Here is a 16,563-nt window from a genome sequence, read left to right as displayed (position 1 = left end):
TGTGAGGGGTTGCATTGTTATGGCACCAGTGCCTAAGGCCCAATTTTTCTGCTCCTGTTCAACAAGGACATGTAATTACAATTCTTGATCTAATATTTCACAGCAGGGCCCATTCCTGCACCCACCAAGAGTAACTGTGAGGGCTTACAGTGTTGTGGCAACACCACCACCAAAGACCCAATCTTTCTGTCCCTGTTCGACAGGTGCATGTAATTACAATTCTTGATATAATATTTCACAGCAGGGCCTGTTCCAGCACCCACCAAGAGTAACTGTGAGGACTTACAGTGTTGTGGCACCAGCACCACCACTACCAAAGGCCCAATTTTTCTACCACTGTTCAACAATGGCATGTAATTACAATTCTTGATCTAATATTTCACAGCAGGGCCCGTTCCTGCGCCCACCAAGAGTAACTGTGAGGGCTTACAGTGTTGTGGCAACACCAACACCTAAGGCCCCAATTTCTGCAGAGTATACAGGGCAGGCCCCTACTTTCAAACATCCAACAAATGACTCCTACTTGCAAACTGAAGGACACAACAGGAAGTGAGATAAAATCTACCCCTAGGAAGGGAAATTCTCTCCTGTAAGAGTTAATATGGTAAAAACATGTCTCCTCTTCACTGATGCTTTATCACCAATCCTTGTTTCACTAAAAACCCCACATTTTCAAAAACATTTGTCATTGGGACAGAAAGTGAGGTGAAATCTTCTGGAGAGGTGCACAGACAGCAAAACAATTGTTACAGGGGTGATAACCCTTCCCTATGTTTTCCAAAAAGCTTAAAAATAGATTTTTTTGGCTGGAGCTACACTTTAAAAATGTACCAGTTCAAAATTAAAGCACTTTTTACACTTTTACAATTTGGCACTGCGTCGTTTTAACTGCTAATTGCGCGGTCATGCAATGCTGTACCCAAACAAAATTTGCGTCCTTCTCTTCCCACAAATAGAGCTTTCTTTTGATGCTATTTGATCGCCTCTGCTGTTTTTATTTTTTGCGCTATAAACGGAAAAAATGATATTTTCTACTTTTTGTTATAAAAAAAAAAAAAACAAATAAACTCAATTTTAGTCATACATTTAGGCCAAAATGTATTCGGCCACATGTCTTTGGTAAAAAAAAATGTCAATAAGCGTATATTTATTGGTTTGCGCAAAAGTTATATCATCTACAAACTAGGGTACATTTTCTGGAATTTACACAGCTTTTAGTTTATGACTGCCTATGTCATTTCTTGAGGTGCTAAAATGGCATGGCAGTACAAAACCCCCACAAATGACACCATTTTGGAAAGTAGACACCCCAAGGAAATTGCTGAGAGGGATGTTGAGCCCATTGAATATTAATTTTTTTTGTCCCAAGTGATTGAATAATGACAACAAAAAAAAAATTTACAAAAACTTGTCACTAAATGATATATTGCTCACACAGGCCATGGGCATATGTGGAATTGCACCCCAAAATACATTTAGCTGCTTCTCCTGAGTATGGGAATACCACATGTGTGGGACTTTTTGGGAGCCTAGCCGCGTACGGGGCCCCGAAAATCAAGCACTGCCTTCAGGATTCCTAAGGGCGCAAATTTTTTATTTCACTTCTCACTACCTATCACAGTTTTGAAGGCCATAAAATGCCAAGATGGCACAAAACCCGCTCAAATGACCCCATTTTGGAAAGTAGACACCCCAAGCTATTTGCTGAGAGGCATGTTGAGTCCATGGAATATTTTATATTTTGACACAAGTTGCGGGAAAATGACAAACTTTTTCTTTTTTGCACAAAGTTGTCACTAAATGATATGTTGTTCACACAAGCCATGGGCATATGTGGAATTGCACCCCAAAATACATTCTGCTGATTCTCCTGAGTACGGGGATACCACATGTGTGGGACTTTTTGGGAGCCTAGCTTCATATGGGGCCCTGAAATCCAATCACCACCTTCAGGATTTCTAAGGGCGTAAATTTTTGATTTCACTCCTCACTACCTATCACGGTTTCGAAGGCCATAAAATGCCAAGATAGCACAAAACCCCCAAAATGACCCCATTTTGGAAAGTAGACACCACAAGCTATTTGCTGAGAGGCATGGTGAGTCTTTTGCAGCTCTCATTTATTTTTGAAAATGAAGAAAGACAAGAAAAATTTATTTTTTTTTCAATTTTTAAAACTTTGTGACAAAAAGTGAGGTCTGCAAAATACTCACTATACCTCTCAGCAAATAGCTTGGGGTGTCTATTTTCCAAAATGGGGTCATTTGGGGGGGGGGGTTTGTGCCATCTGGGCATTCCATGGCCTCCGAAACTGTGATAGGCAGTGAAGAATGAAAACAAAAAGTCTCACACATGTGGTATCCCCGTACTCAGAACAAGCAACAGAATGTATTTTGGGGTGTAATTTCACATATTCCCATGGTATGTTTGAGCAATATATCATTTAGTGACAACTTTGTGCAAAAAAAAAAAAAAAAAGTGTCTTTTTCCCGCAACTTGTGTCACAATATAAAATATTCCATGAACTCGACATGCCTCTCAGCAAATAGCTTGGGGTGTCTACTTTCCAAAATGGGGTCATTTGAACTGTCCTGGCATTTTATGCACAACATTTAGAAGATTATGTCACTCATTACCCACTCTTCTAACCACTTGAAGACAAAGCCCTTTCTGACACTTTTTGTTTACATGAAAAAATTATTTTTTTTGCAAGAAAATTACTTTGAACCCCCAAACATTATATATTTTTTAAAGCAAATGCCCTACAGATTAAAATGGTGGGTTTTTCTTTTTTTTTTTTCAAACACATTTTTTTGGGAAAAAACACACTTTTTTAAATTTTAATGCACTAAAACACACTATATTGCCCAAATGTTTGATGAAATAAAAAAGATGATCTTAGGCCGAGTACATGGATACCAAACACGACATGCTTTAAAATTGCGCACAAACGTGCAGTGGCAACAAACTAAATAAATTTTTAAAAGCCTTTAAAAGCCTTTACAGGTTACCACTTTAGATTTCCAGAGGAGGTCTACTGCTAAAATTACTGCCCTTGATCTGACCTTCGCGGTGATACCTCACATGCCTGGTGCAATTGCTGTTTACATTTGACGCCAGACTTATGCTTGCGTCGGACAGGGGTGCTTTCTTTTTTTTTTCTTTTTTTTTTTTTTCTTTTTTATGTTATTTTTAAACTGTTCCTTTCATTTTTTTTTTTAATCATTTTTATTGTTATCTCAGGGAATGTAAATATCCCCTATGATAGCAATAGGTAGTGACAGGTACTCTTTTTTGAAAAAATTGGGGTCTATTAGACCCTAGATCTCTCCTCTGCCCTCAAAGCATCTGACCACACCAAGATCGGTGTGATAAAATGCTTTCCCAATTTCCCAATGGCGCTGTTTACATCCGGCGAAATCTAAGTCATGAAATGCTCGTTGCTTCCGGTTTCTTAGGCCATAGAGATGTTTGGAGCCATTCTGGTCTCTGATCAGCTCACCGGCTGCATTCTCAAGTTCCCTGTTGGGACAGAAGAGCCAGAGAAAAGCATGGAAGACGGTGGGGGGGCATTCCCTCCCACTGCTTGTAAAAGCAATCAAGAGTATAATTAGCCGCTAGGATTGCTTTTACATGAAAGCCGACCGCTGCCTTAAAAGAATGATACCAAGATGATACCTAAACCTGCAGGCATCATTCTGGTATAACCACTCAAAGTCCAGCAACATACCAGTATGTTGCTGGTCCTTGGTGGGCATATATTGTAAACTTTTTTTTCATGCAGCCTGTGGGCTGAACAAAAAAAACATATTGATCGGTGGGTATGCCCACCATTAGAATACCGCCCTTCATCCACCCACTTCTAATGATGGGCATACATGCACCGTTTATATATGCCGAAGCATGGGGGCATCCTCCCGCAAAAGGTAGGAGCAAATTGCTCCTCCACCCACTGCTGCCCCCACGCTTCGGCATATATGCTGAAGTATGTAACTGTGGTGGTGACATCACCTCCGACAGCGCTGGAGTCACGGCTTTATGTATCGTGGGAGCAAACGCTGTTGCTGTCAAGATAAATAAATCTGTGCTGCAACTGAATGGCGTACCTGCTAAGCAAATGATGGTTAACAATAAAACAAAGTAACATTACAGTATAACAGTAAGACTTACCACACCTGCAAAGCAAATACAAAAAAAAATAGTAAAAAATAAAACATTTAACGCAACCTGTGCCTAAAATATATATATGCCGAAGCATGGGGGCATCCTCCCGCAAAAGGCAGGAGCAAATCGCTCCTCCACCCACTGCTGCCCCCACGCTTTGGCATATATGCTGAAGTATGTAACTGTGGTGGTGAAATCACCTCCGACAGCGCTGGGGTCATGGCTTTATGTATCGTGGGAGCAAAGGCTGTTGCTGTTAATATAAATAAATCCGCTCTGCAGCTGAATGGCGTACCTGAAAACAAAAAAGTGGTTAACAATAAAAAAAACAATAAAGTATAAAAAAATTGTATAGCTATAAAGCAAACATGATAAAAACATAATAACAATAAAACATTGCAGAATAGAATACAGTAAAAAAGAGCAGAACAATAGAGAGAGAATAGAGAGAGAACAATAAAACGACAACTATTTTTGTTTTTTTTTATTTTATATATTTTTTTGTGTTTTTTTTTTTTTTATTTTTACACTTTTTTTTGTAACTTTAACTTTTTTAACTGGTACCAGGTTTGGGTCTCTCAAAATGCGATGGCATGTTGGGAGACCCTGTGAAAGTGTGTCCTAGTCTGTGCAGTGCTGTACCCTGCGCTAATACTCAACTAGTATATGGTAGCGTTCAAAACATTCCCCAATGCAAAGACCAGGATTTTCAGGACAGAAGGGACAATAATACCGGGTGTCATGCCTATATCCGCGCTTGCTGCAGACACAACATCTTTTTTGGGGGGCTCATTGGGTAGGGGTACTCGGGAGAACATAAAGAAAATGCCTCTCATGCAGCCGGCTTACTGCATTTGGTTGGGGATGGTGAGGTGGAGCACCGTCTGGAAACAGAAGGGCTCTGACGATCTCTTCCTGGAATTTAAGGAAGGATCCAGTCCGTCCTGAAGCTCTGTATAGCATATAAGCATTCATCAAAGCCAATTGAAATAAATAAACAGACAATTTTTGTACCAGCATCTGGCCTTACGGGCAACTAAGTACGGCGCCAACAACTGGTCGTTGAGGTCCACCCCTCCCATGTTAAGGTTATATTCATGGACACAGAGGGGTTTCTCCACAACACCAGTCGCCGTAGTAATTTGGACCGTCGAAAACATTCTTATTATCCCTCCACTTTATAGCGAGCAAGTTATTACACTGCAAGCAGGCTCTCTCCCCCAGCCTAAGACGGGAATCTACAAGCCGCTGGGGAAAGCCCCAGCGATTAGGTCGCACGGTGCCACATGCTCCAATCTGATGATCAAAAAGGTGACTAAAAAGTGACACGCTCGTGTAATAATTGTCCACGTACAAGTGGTACCCCTTTCCAAATAAGGGTGACACCAAGTCCCACATTATCTTGCCAGCGCTTCCTATGTAGTCAGGGCAGTTTGTCGGCTCTACATGACTATCTTTGCCCTCGTAAACCATAAAACTATATGTATAGCCTGTGGCCCTGTCACAGAGCTTATACATCTTGACCCCGTATCTAGCACGCTTGCTGGGAAGGTACTGTTTGAATGACAAGCGGCCAGAAAATTTAATCAGGGACTCATCAATGCAGACAACTTGATGGGGAGTAAACAAGTCTGCAAAACGTTGGTTGAAGTGGTTTACGAGGGGCCGAATTTTGTAGAGCTGATCATATTCAGGGTCTCTACGAGGACGACAGAGTTCATTGTTGTTGAAGTGCATGAACCGCAAAATCTGCTCGTATCGTGTCCTGGCCATGGAGGCAGAGAACACGGACATATGGTAAATTGGGTCAGTGGACCAATATGACCGCAACTCACTCTTTTTATTCATGCCCATGTTGAGGGAAAGGCCCAGAAAGATCTTAAATTCGGAAACCGTAATTGGTTTCCAATCTCTGGCAAGGGAGGACTGGGGAATTTTGGCGATGTGTTGACCAGTGTACAAATTGCTTTGGTCCACAATAGATCTATAGAGATCTTTGGTGAAAAACAGCGAATAAAAGTGACGTAAAATCAACTGTTTCCACCTGAATGCCGGGTTGGCCAGTGAATGGGGGAAGTACGGGTGCTGTAGAAGTGGTGGGTTCCCAATTCGGATTGGGGAATGCAGCAGGAAGGGCACTATGGGCATGACGGGCCTGTGTTTGTCTTCTTGGTGGCAGCGGGACACTACTTGTGCTTGCCACCTCGCCAGCTTGAACTGCACTTATGGGACTCGCCACATCACCAAGTGTTACTGCAGTGCTGGATGTACGACCAGGGTGTTCTAGGCCGCTGGGGCTTGCCAGTTCACCAGAAGGAATAGCGGCGCTAGTACTTCTCTGCTCCATACGAGGGACCTGCGGTTCTTGCACATCAAGGACAGAAGAAGAAGTTTGGGGTCTGGTACGCCTGACCTTGGCAGGGACCAGAACTCCGTCATCAGAGTTATTTGTCATGGAGCCGCTGTCCTCTACAGGATCGTATTCTGAGCCTGAATCTGACAGATGAGTGACTTCCTCTTCACTATCTGTCATGCTCAGAAACGTGTAGGCCTCTTCGCTTGTGTACCTTCGATTTGCCATTTTGGGCTCTAAATTTAGTGGTACACTAGTGAGACTCACAGGCAAAAAAGCACCTGACTGTTAGCGACTGTATCAAAACGCTACCAAAAAAACTGTTAGCGATCGCAGGGATCAGGCCTGACTCTGCTAACGCTGCAGTTATGTGTGCTTAGTGTTTTGTAAGTCACAGTTATCGATCGATACTGCATTTGGGTGGGCTGGGCTGGGCCGAGGGGCAAAAAGCAGGTGCTAGCAGGTATCTGGGCTGATCCCGCTAACACTGCGTTTTTGGGAACCCTAAACTGCTGGGGACGCTAGTATAGATCCGATCAGATATTGATCTGTTCAGATACTATACCACTAAGGGAGGTGTATACTGCGTGCGTGGGTGTTAGTGGTACTGTCGCTAACCTGACGCTGCCTGGGGCGACGCAGACCTTATTTGACCCTAAAACTTAACTTATATCACCGCAGGGCGATCAGGGGGTTAAACCTTTATAGGGTAATAAACGGCGGGTGCCCTGAAACTATAATAAACAAAGTAACTAACCAGCGTCACCCGTAACAATTATACGGTGATTGCTGGTGAAAGGGTTAACTAGGGGGCAATCAGGGGGTTAAAACCTTTACTAGGTAGTATATGGGGGTCCCTGTTGCTATAAAACACTGACGGCGAACCTATATACTTACCCCCCTAACTAGCGTCACCTGTGTCACTTATACAGCGATCAGAAAAACGATCGCTTAGTGACACTGGCGACGGGAGGTGATCAAGGGGTTAAAACTTTATTAGGGGGAGTTAGGGGGGTACCCTAGACCTAAAGGGGGCTAACCCTAACTGCCCTACCACTTATAACTGTCACAAACTGACATCAATGCAAAAAAAAAAACTGCTATTGGTGTCACTGTGACGGGGGGGTGATTGGGGGGTGATCGGGGGGTGATCGGGGGTGAAAAGTGTGCCTGGTGTGTTCTACTGTTAGTATAGTGTTGGTGCACTTACTTGGATGTCTTCTCTGCTTGGTGCCAGAACGAAAAGACCGGCTCGAGGAGAGATGACATCACTTACTTTGCTGCTGTTTACATTACAGCGGCAGAGGAACAATTTCATTCGTGGGGAGCGATTGCGAGGGGGTGGCCACGAATGAGTGGCCTCCCCCTCTGCCTGTGTCGCTTCCCCAACAATGCCGACCACCTCGGGCACCGGGGGGGCGCGATGCGTACTGGGTACATGATTGTGCCTGTCCGTGCCATTCTGTTGCAGTATATCTGCATTAGGCGGTCGGCAAGTGGTTAAGCATCATTAAAATCACTGCTCCCGAAAAAATGGCCATTTTTAAAACTGATTGATTGATACATGTCCCCTGGGGCAGGACCCGGATCCCCAAACCCTTTTTAGGACAATAACTTATATTATATTAGCCTTTAAAATTAGCACTTTTGATTTTGAACGTTCGAGTCCCATAGACTTTAATGGGGTTCTAAAGTTTGCGCGAACTTTCAGTCCGTTCGCAGTTTCTGGTGCAAACCGAACTGGGGGGTATTCGGCTAATCCCTACTCCTCATCCTCTGTCACCCAGGCTCAGAGTAGTTTGCCTGCCATTGCAGCTGCCAAAGCGGCCTATTCCATCAGCTCCATGTTAACAGTCACTCCTTCCTTAGCCCCACCATCATGCACAGAGGAGACCCCCGAACTATTCGACCACAGTGTCGGGTACATGCTGCAGGAGGATGCGCAGCGATTTGAAGGCTCCGATGATGGTGCCCAGGTTGAGGAAGGGAGTAACGTGAGCCTAGAGAAAGGGGGTGCCCAAGAAGGTCAAGAAACTGGCAGTCATTGGACATCAAAAGAAATTCTGGACAGCCGCACTCCATAAAATATTTTGCCTGTTATTCAAAAAAGTGTAAAAGCGTTTACTTCTATTTGACCCACCTGGAGCGGTGATACCTTCTCCCTAAACTGGTAGTCATGTTCCCCCAGCTGCAGCATACTGCCAAGCTTGCTCCAGTGATGAAGTGGGAGGGGATGATGAGGTCAGTGACTCTACTTGGGTGCCTGATAGAAGAGAGGAGGAGGAAGCACATCTTCAACGAGGCAGGATGCCCTCCAGGGGGCAGCTTAAGGGCAGCCACCCTATTGCATCACACCGCAGAGCTAAGCAGGTGCAGGGCGCTGCTGACTCCCCGCATATTTTGAAAAGTTCTTTGGTGTGGGCCTTTTTTGACACGTGCGCAGCAGATCGCATTGTTGCTGTTTGCAACATATGTCTGAAGCGTATCAAGCGTAGCCAAAACAGCAGCGGCTTGGGCACCACATGCTTGACCAGACATATGACAACCTCCCATGCAGTCCATTGGCAACAGCACTTAAGAGACCCACATCAAAGAACAAGACGGACCTCTCCTTGCTCCTCATCAGCTGGGATCTCCAACCCCACTATACCTCCAGTCCTCTCAGAAACAAGGACTGAGAGGAATGAAGGTATAGAAATAGGTGTCCCAAGTACTTGCAGCCAATCTGCTAGCGGTACACCAACATCAGATTTTAGCAGGCAAATTTCCCTACACCAGTTGCTAAATCATCGAAAGAAATTCGGTCCCAGTCATCCACATGCTCAGCATCTGAATGCTAGCTTGGCCAAATTGCTAGCACTGCAAATGCTGCCTTTTCAGCTGGTAGACTCTGTCCCCTTTCGTGAATTTGTAAAATGTGCGGTATCTCAGTGGCAGGTTCCCAAATGCATTCCAGCTCTCTACCAGCATGTGGAAGGCAATGTCTTGGCCCCGTTGGACAGGGCGGTCATCAGTAAGGTGCATATTACCGCTGACTCATGGTCCAGCATGGACAGGAATGTTACCTTTCTTTCACGGCGCACTGGGTAACTCTGCTGGCAGCTGGGAAGGATGCAGGACAGGGTCCAGTATTGTTGGAGCTTGTTCTGCCACCACGCCTCCAAAATGCTAGTAGTGGTGATTCTGCCACAGCTCACTCCCCCACCCCCTTCTCTTCTTCTTCCTCTATGGCCTCTTCTTCTGCAGATTTGTCCTCTGAACCAGCGGTGATCCATAGGCGTTCAAGGGGCTATGCAAGCACTCAAACACAAAAAGATGCCATGCTATGCTTGAGTCACACTGGGGCAGAGATTCTGGCAGCTCTGCAGGGGCAGGCTCAGAGGTGGTTGACGCCACGCGAGCTTCAGCCAGGAATGGTTGTATGCGACAATGGCACCAACCTCCTCTCCGTCCTCCGACAGGGACACTTGACCCATGTTCCCTGTTTGGCTCACATCCTGAATTTGGTGGTGCAGTGGTTCTTGAGCAGGTACCCGGGCTTACAGGATCTCCTGAGGCAGGCCAGAAAAGTCTGTGGTCATTTCCGCCGGTCATATAATGCCAGTGCTTGGCTGGCTGACATTCAAAGAGAATGCAACCTGCCCAAGAACCGCCTTAATTGTGACATGCCCACCAGGAGGAATGTTGGCAATGCTGCAGTGGCTGCACACGCAGCAGAGGCCCATCAATGAGTACCTGTGTGAGTATGGCACCAGGACAGCATCAGGAGAGCTTAGCTCTTTTTGCCACGCCAGTGGCTACCGATCAAGGATGCATGCACTGTCCTGTCACCATTTGAGGAGGCCATGAGGATGGTGAGCAGTGACAGTGCATGCATCAGTGATACTGTCCCTCTTGTCTTCCTGTTGGAGAACACGTTTTGTGGAATAATGGACAGGGCACTTGAGGCAGAACAGCTGGAAGAAGAGGAGGACTTCCTTACCTCTCAAGGCCCCCTTTAACCAGTTAGTAATCCTGCAGGCCCGCCGATCACACAGGAAGAAGAAGAGGAGGAGGAGGAGGAGGATTGTGTCAGCATGGAGGTGGAGGATAACACTCAGCATCAGCAGCAGTCTTCAAGGGATCATTTGCAGTCCCCAGAAACCCATTATTATTATTATTCAGGATTTATATAGCGCCAACAGTTTACGCAGCGCTTTACAATATAAAAGGGAGACAATACAGTTATAATACAATAAAATACAAGAGGATTAAGAGGGCCCTGCTCAGAAGAGCTTACAATCTAATAGGGTGGGGCAGGTGGTACAAAAGGTTGTAACTGTGGGGAATGAGCTGTTGGAAGTGGTAGGAGATTAGTTGGAGATGTGATAGGCTTTCCTGAAGAGATGAGTTTTCAGGGATCGCCTGAAGGTAGCAAGAGTAGGGGATAGCCGGATAGATGGAGGTAGCGAGTTCCTCCATCTGGGAGGATGGGAGAGGCTCTGGAGAAATCCTGGAGACGAGCATGGGAGGAGGAGATAAGAGGGCTTGAAAGCAGGAGGTCTTGAGAGGAGCGGAGAGGTCGATTTGGATGATATTTGGAGACAAGATTAGTGATGTAGCTCGGGGCAGAGTTGTGAATGGCTTTGTATGTTGTGGTTAGTATTTTGAAATGAATTCGCTGGGTTATTGGGAGCCAGTGTAGGGATTGGAGTAGAGGGTTGGCAGACACTGAGTGGTTGGTAAGGTGGATAAGTCTGGCAGTAGCATTCATGATAGACTGAAGAGGGGATAGCCTATGGAGAGGTAAGCCAATGAGAAGGGAGTTGCAATAGTCAAGGCGAGAGATAACAAGTGAGTGAATGAGGAGCCTGGTGGTTTCATTTGTTAAAAAGGGGCGAATTTTAGAGATGTTACGGAGGTGAATTCTACAAACTTTTGACAACGATTGGATTTGAGGCTGAAATGACAAGTCAGAGTCTAGGATTACACCTAGTACCCTGGCGTGAGGGGAGGGACTGATGGTTGCATTGTTGATTTTGATGGAAAAGTCATGGAGGGGTGCACGGGTGGGGGGGAATATTAATAGCTCAGTTTTAGAGAGATTTAGTTTAAGGAAGTGGTGTGACATCCATGCTAATATGTCAGTTAGTAAATTAGTAATGCGAGAGGAGACTGAAGGAGTGAGGTGAGGAGTAGACAGACAGATTTGGGTGTCATCAGCGTATAAGTGGTATTGGAAGCCATGGGCAGTTATTAAGTGACCAAGGGAGGAGTTGTAGATAGAGAATAGAAGGGGTCCAAGAACCGAGCCTTGGGGGACCCACACAGAAAGGGGCAATGGAGAGGAGGAGACAGAGTTGTAGGTGACACTGAAGGAGCGCTGTGATAAATAGGCAGAGAACCAGGATAGAGCAGAATCTCGGAGGCCAAGGGAATGTAACTTATTGAGAAGGAGTGGGTGGTCAACAGTATCAAAGGCCGCAGAGAGGTCAAGTAGTAGGAGTATGGAGTACTGGCTGTTGGTTTTAGCAGTTAGTAAATCGTTAGTGAGTTTTAGTAAGGCAGTTTCCGTGGAGTGCTGCGAGCGAAAGCCAGACTGTAAGGGTTCAAGAAGGTTATTTTCATTGAGGTAGGAGCTAAGACGGTTGTAGACTAAGCGTTCTAGAAGTTTAGAGGTGAATGGGAGCAATGAGATGGGTCTTAAGTTGTTCAGGTCGGTAGGGTCCAGTGAGGACTTTTTAAGAATGGGAGTGATCTGCGCATGTTTTAGAGGGGAGGGGAAGATGCCACTAGAGAGGGAGAGATTGAAGATGTGGGCGAGGGAGCATAGGATAGAAGAAGAGGGTGACCGTAGTAGTTGTGAGGGAACAGGATCCAAAGGACAATTGGTTAGGTGGGCATCCGAGAAAATTTTTGTAACCTCTTCCGTAGTAGCCAATTCAAAAGAGGAGAGTGTTGAATGTGCTGCTAGGCAAGGTATGTTGGGTGGGGAAGACGTACGCACAGTGGAGATGTCCTCACGATTTGCATTGATCTTGTCTTTGAAGTGATTGGCAATCTCTTGGGCAGTGAGTGAGTTAGTGGGTAGAGGGGGTGGTGGACGAAGCAGAGAGTTAAAGGTTGGGAAGAGCCGACGGGGACTGGATGACAAGGAATTAATAAGAGAGACAAAGTAGGCTTGTTTGGCAGCATGGAGGCATGAATTGTATTTTAGAAGGGCAGATTTATATAGGGTGAAGTCTTGCAGGCATTTGGTTTTACGCCACAGTCGTTCAAGAGCACGGCAATGTCTCTTGAGATTTCTAGTGTTGTCAGTTTGCCAGGGTTCTAACGGTCGGGGCCTGATTCTGCGTGTGGTTAGAGGAGCAAGTGCATCTAGTGATGATGAGAGTGAACTGTTGTAGACTGAGGTGGCCAGGTCAGGACAGGACAGGGGAGAGATTATGTCATATAGGTTGTCAGTAGCAGAATAGACAAGAGAAGGGTTAAAGTGGTGAAGGTTCCTACAAGTAATTGTTTGCTGCTTGGAGGGATGGGTGGTTGGAGGCAAGGATACAGTGAAAGTAATGAGGTTGTGATCAGATAGAGGAAAGGGGGTGTTGGTGAGGTTGCCAGGGTTGCAGAGATGGGAGAATACAAGGTCAAGGGTATTACCATTGGAGTAAGTGGAAGTATGTGTCCATTGGGTTAGGTCAAAAGATGAGGTTAAATCGAGAAGTTTAACTGTAGTTGGGCTGTTAACATTGACAGGAATGTTAAAGTCACCAAGAATAATGGTGGGAATTTCAGAGGAAAGAAAGTAGGGTAGCCAGGCAGCAAAGTCATCAAGAAAGCGCGATACCGGTCCTGGAGGCCGATAAATTGCTGCAATCCTCAGAGAAATGGGAGAAAACAGACGAATACAATGCATCTCGAAAGAAGAGAGGGATAGAGAGGGAGGGACAGGAAGGACTTGGAAGGTGCTTTGTGGGGATAGAAGGAAGCCAACTCCACCTCCTTTCTGTCTGTTGGGTCTGGGGGAGTGAGTCCAGTGGAGACCACCTTGGGAGAGGGCAGCAGGAGAAGCTGAGTCAAAATTTTGAAGTCAGGTTTCTGTTATGGCGAGTATGTTCAAGCCATGAGAGATGAAGAGGACATGTACAGATGTTAGCTTGTTACAGATGGAGCGGGCGTTCCAAAGGGCGCATGATATTGATGGGGTGCTTTCAGGAAGCAGGGGGATAGAAATTAAACTGAGTGGATTGCGGTGGTTGCCAGAGGGGGAGGGGTATTGGATATGTGGCTTGCAGTTGGAAAATGGCGGACCAGGATTAGGAGAAATGTCACCTGAGACTAGGAGAAGGAGGAGGGCGAGGAAGGCAAGGTGGGAGTGGGATGTGCATGAGCGCACGTGTCTAGTGGCCCTGGTGTTTATGTCAGCATGTGGGTGCAGCAAATGCAGGAGATGATGGGTGCCATAGTAGGGAGAGGGTAGGAGTGAGGGTGATATGTGCATGCTGCAGGGAAGAGAGAAGGGGTAGAGTAAAGATAATTTGAGGATAGAAGACACCAATGTGAGAAGGAAGAGAATAAGGAGCATGTTAGTGGATAGAGAGTGGGAAACGAACCTAATATAAAATAAATGTCAAAGCTGGTTTGCTTGCCATCTTGCAGAGTGGAGCAGAGTTCTTGTTCATGCAGCTTTAGTTATCCTGCTTTCGTTAAACTGCGTTGGTGAAACTGCGCATCACCCGTGACAGAGCCACTCAGGACAGAGCCATGATGTCTGCGCCTTGCCCCTGTCTGCGCCACCCCATAAGCTGCCATAAATTTATAGGGAGACTAAGCTGGGATGCATTTCTCAGTTGGTCATTATTGGGTCTGATGTGAGACACCTGAATATGGGGAGGAGATGACCAGATACAGACACAGACTAGGGTCGTAAAGCTAATTACCTCTCTTGATCACTCAAGCCACATGGAGTTGAGAATCAATCACCAGTAATATTGCTATTGCAGTGTGTTTGTTATAGAGCTAGCAGTAAATATGGAAGTTTAAAGATATGGCAGCAGGAGACAATTACCAAAAATATTTCACAGCAAAGTCAGTAAAGTCAGTTCAGTAGGGATGTGCAGATGGATAGGAGACAATTACCAAAAATAGTTCACAGCAAAGTCAGTTCAGTAGGGATGGGCAGATGGATAAGAGACAATTACCAAAAATATTTCACAGCAAAGTCAGCAAAGTCAGTTCAGTAGGGGTGTGCAGATGGATAGGAGACAATTACCAAAAATAGTTCACAGCAAAGTCAGCAAAGTCAGTTCAGTAGGGATGTGCAGATGGATAGGAGACAATTACCAAAAATATTTCACAGCAAAGTCAGCAGAGTCAGTTCAGTAGGGATGTGCAGATGGATAGGAGACAATTATCAAAAATATTTCACAGCAAAGTCAGTTCAGTAGGGATGTGCAGATGGATAGGAGACAATTACCAAAAATATTTCACAGCAAAGTCAGCAAAGTCAGTTCAGTAGGGATGTACAGACGGATAGGAGACAATTACCAAAAATATTTCACAGCAAAGTCAGCAAAGTCAGTTCAGTAGGGATGTGCAGATGGATAGGAGACAATTACCAAAAATATTTCACAGCAAAGTCAGCAAAGTCAGTTCAGTAGGGATGTGCAGATGGATAGGAGACCATTACCAAAAATATTTCACAGCAAAGTCAGTTCAGTAGGCATGTGCAGATGGATAGGAGACAATTAGCAAAAATATTTCACAGAAAAGTCAGTTCAGTAGGGATGTGCAGATGGATAGGAGACAATTACCAAAAATATTTCACAGCAAAGTCAGCAAAGTCAGTTCAGTAGGGATGTGCAAATGGATAGGAGACAATTACCAAAAATATTTCACAGCAAAGTCAGCAAAGTCAGTTCAGTAGGGATGTGCAGATGGATAGGAGACAATTACCAAAAATATTTCACAGCAAAGTCAGCAAAGTCAGTTCAGTAGGGATGTGCAGATGGATAGGAGACAATTACCAAAAATATTTCACAGTAAAGTCAGCAAAGTCAGTTCAGTAGGGATGTGCAGATGGATAGGAGACAATTACCTGTAAAAGAGCAGAGAAGACATGATCAGAATTCATAACTGCGTTGGTTAAACTGCGCATCACTCGTGACAGAGCCACTAAGGACAGAGCCATGATGTCTGCGCCTTGCCCCATGGAGTTGTACGTGGATGGGAGGAGGTGACCCAGAGGAGTCAGGATCGAATGCCTCTGCAAGCTTATGCCGCATGGCCTCCCTGATCCTGCAAAGCCTGCGAAAGGACCCTAGGATTCGTTGTATCCAGGAGAGGGATCATTACTGGCTGACAACCCTTCTTGATCCACGTTAAAAGAATAAGGTTGCAGAACTTATCCAGCCTTCGCAGAGGGAGCAGAGGATGAAACATCTTCGGGAGGCCTTGCAGAAAGGTTTGTGCAGTGCGTTTTCAGAGCCTGGGAGGTTACAATTTCCTGGTGCTGGACAACGTGTTGCTGAGGCTTCGTTCAGTCACAGAAGGAGCGGTGGAGAAGGTGGCCGGCTGACTGATGCCTTCAGACAATTCTTCAGTCCTCAGCGCCAAGGTCTGATCAGTTCCAGCAACCATCGCCAACATCTGAATTACATGGTGCAGGAATATCTAGGGGCAAGATCAGACTTGGAGACCTTTCAACCAGAACATTTAATGGGTTACTGGGTCTTGAGGATGGACCACTGGCCAGAGCTTGCTCAATATGCAATTGAGCTACTGGCCTGTCCTGCATCCAGCGTCCTTTCTAAACGCACATTCAGTGCTGCTGGAGGCTTTGTAACCAATCACGGAGTGCGCCTGTCCACAGACTATGTTGATCGGCTCACATTCATAAAAATGAATCAGTCTTGCAGGGGCATCGCTAGGGGGTGGCTTTTGCGGCTATAGCTCAGAATCTGGGGCCAATAGCCCCGAGTCTCTGCAGGGGTCCCCAAGGGGAGGGGAGGCTCTCTGGGGACCCTTAAGTAAGTGGGGGGCTCTCTGGGGACCCTGATGCAAGGGATAGGC

This window comes from Aquarana catesbeiana, linkage group LG12 (assembly GCF_042186555.1).
Source record: "Aquarana catesbeiana isolate 2022-GZ linkage group LG12, ASM4218655v1, whole genome shotgun sequence".
NCBI lineage: Eukaryota > Metazoa > Chordata > Amphibia > Anura > Ranidae > Aquarana > Aquarana catesbeiana.
Note: the sequence above shows the minus strand (reverse complement) of the source record.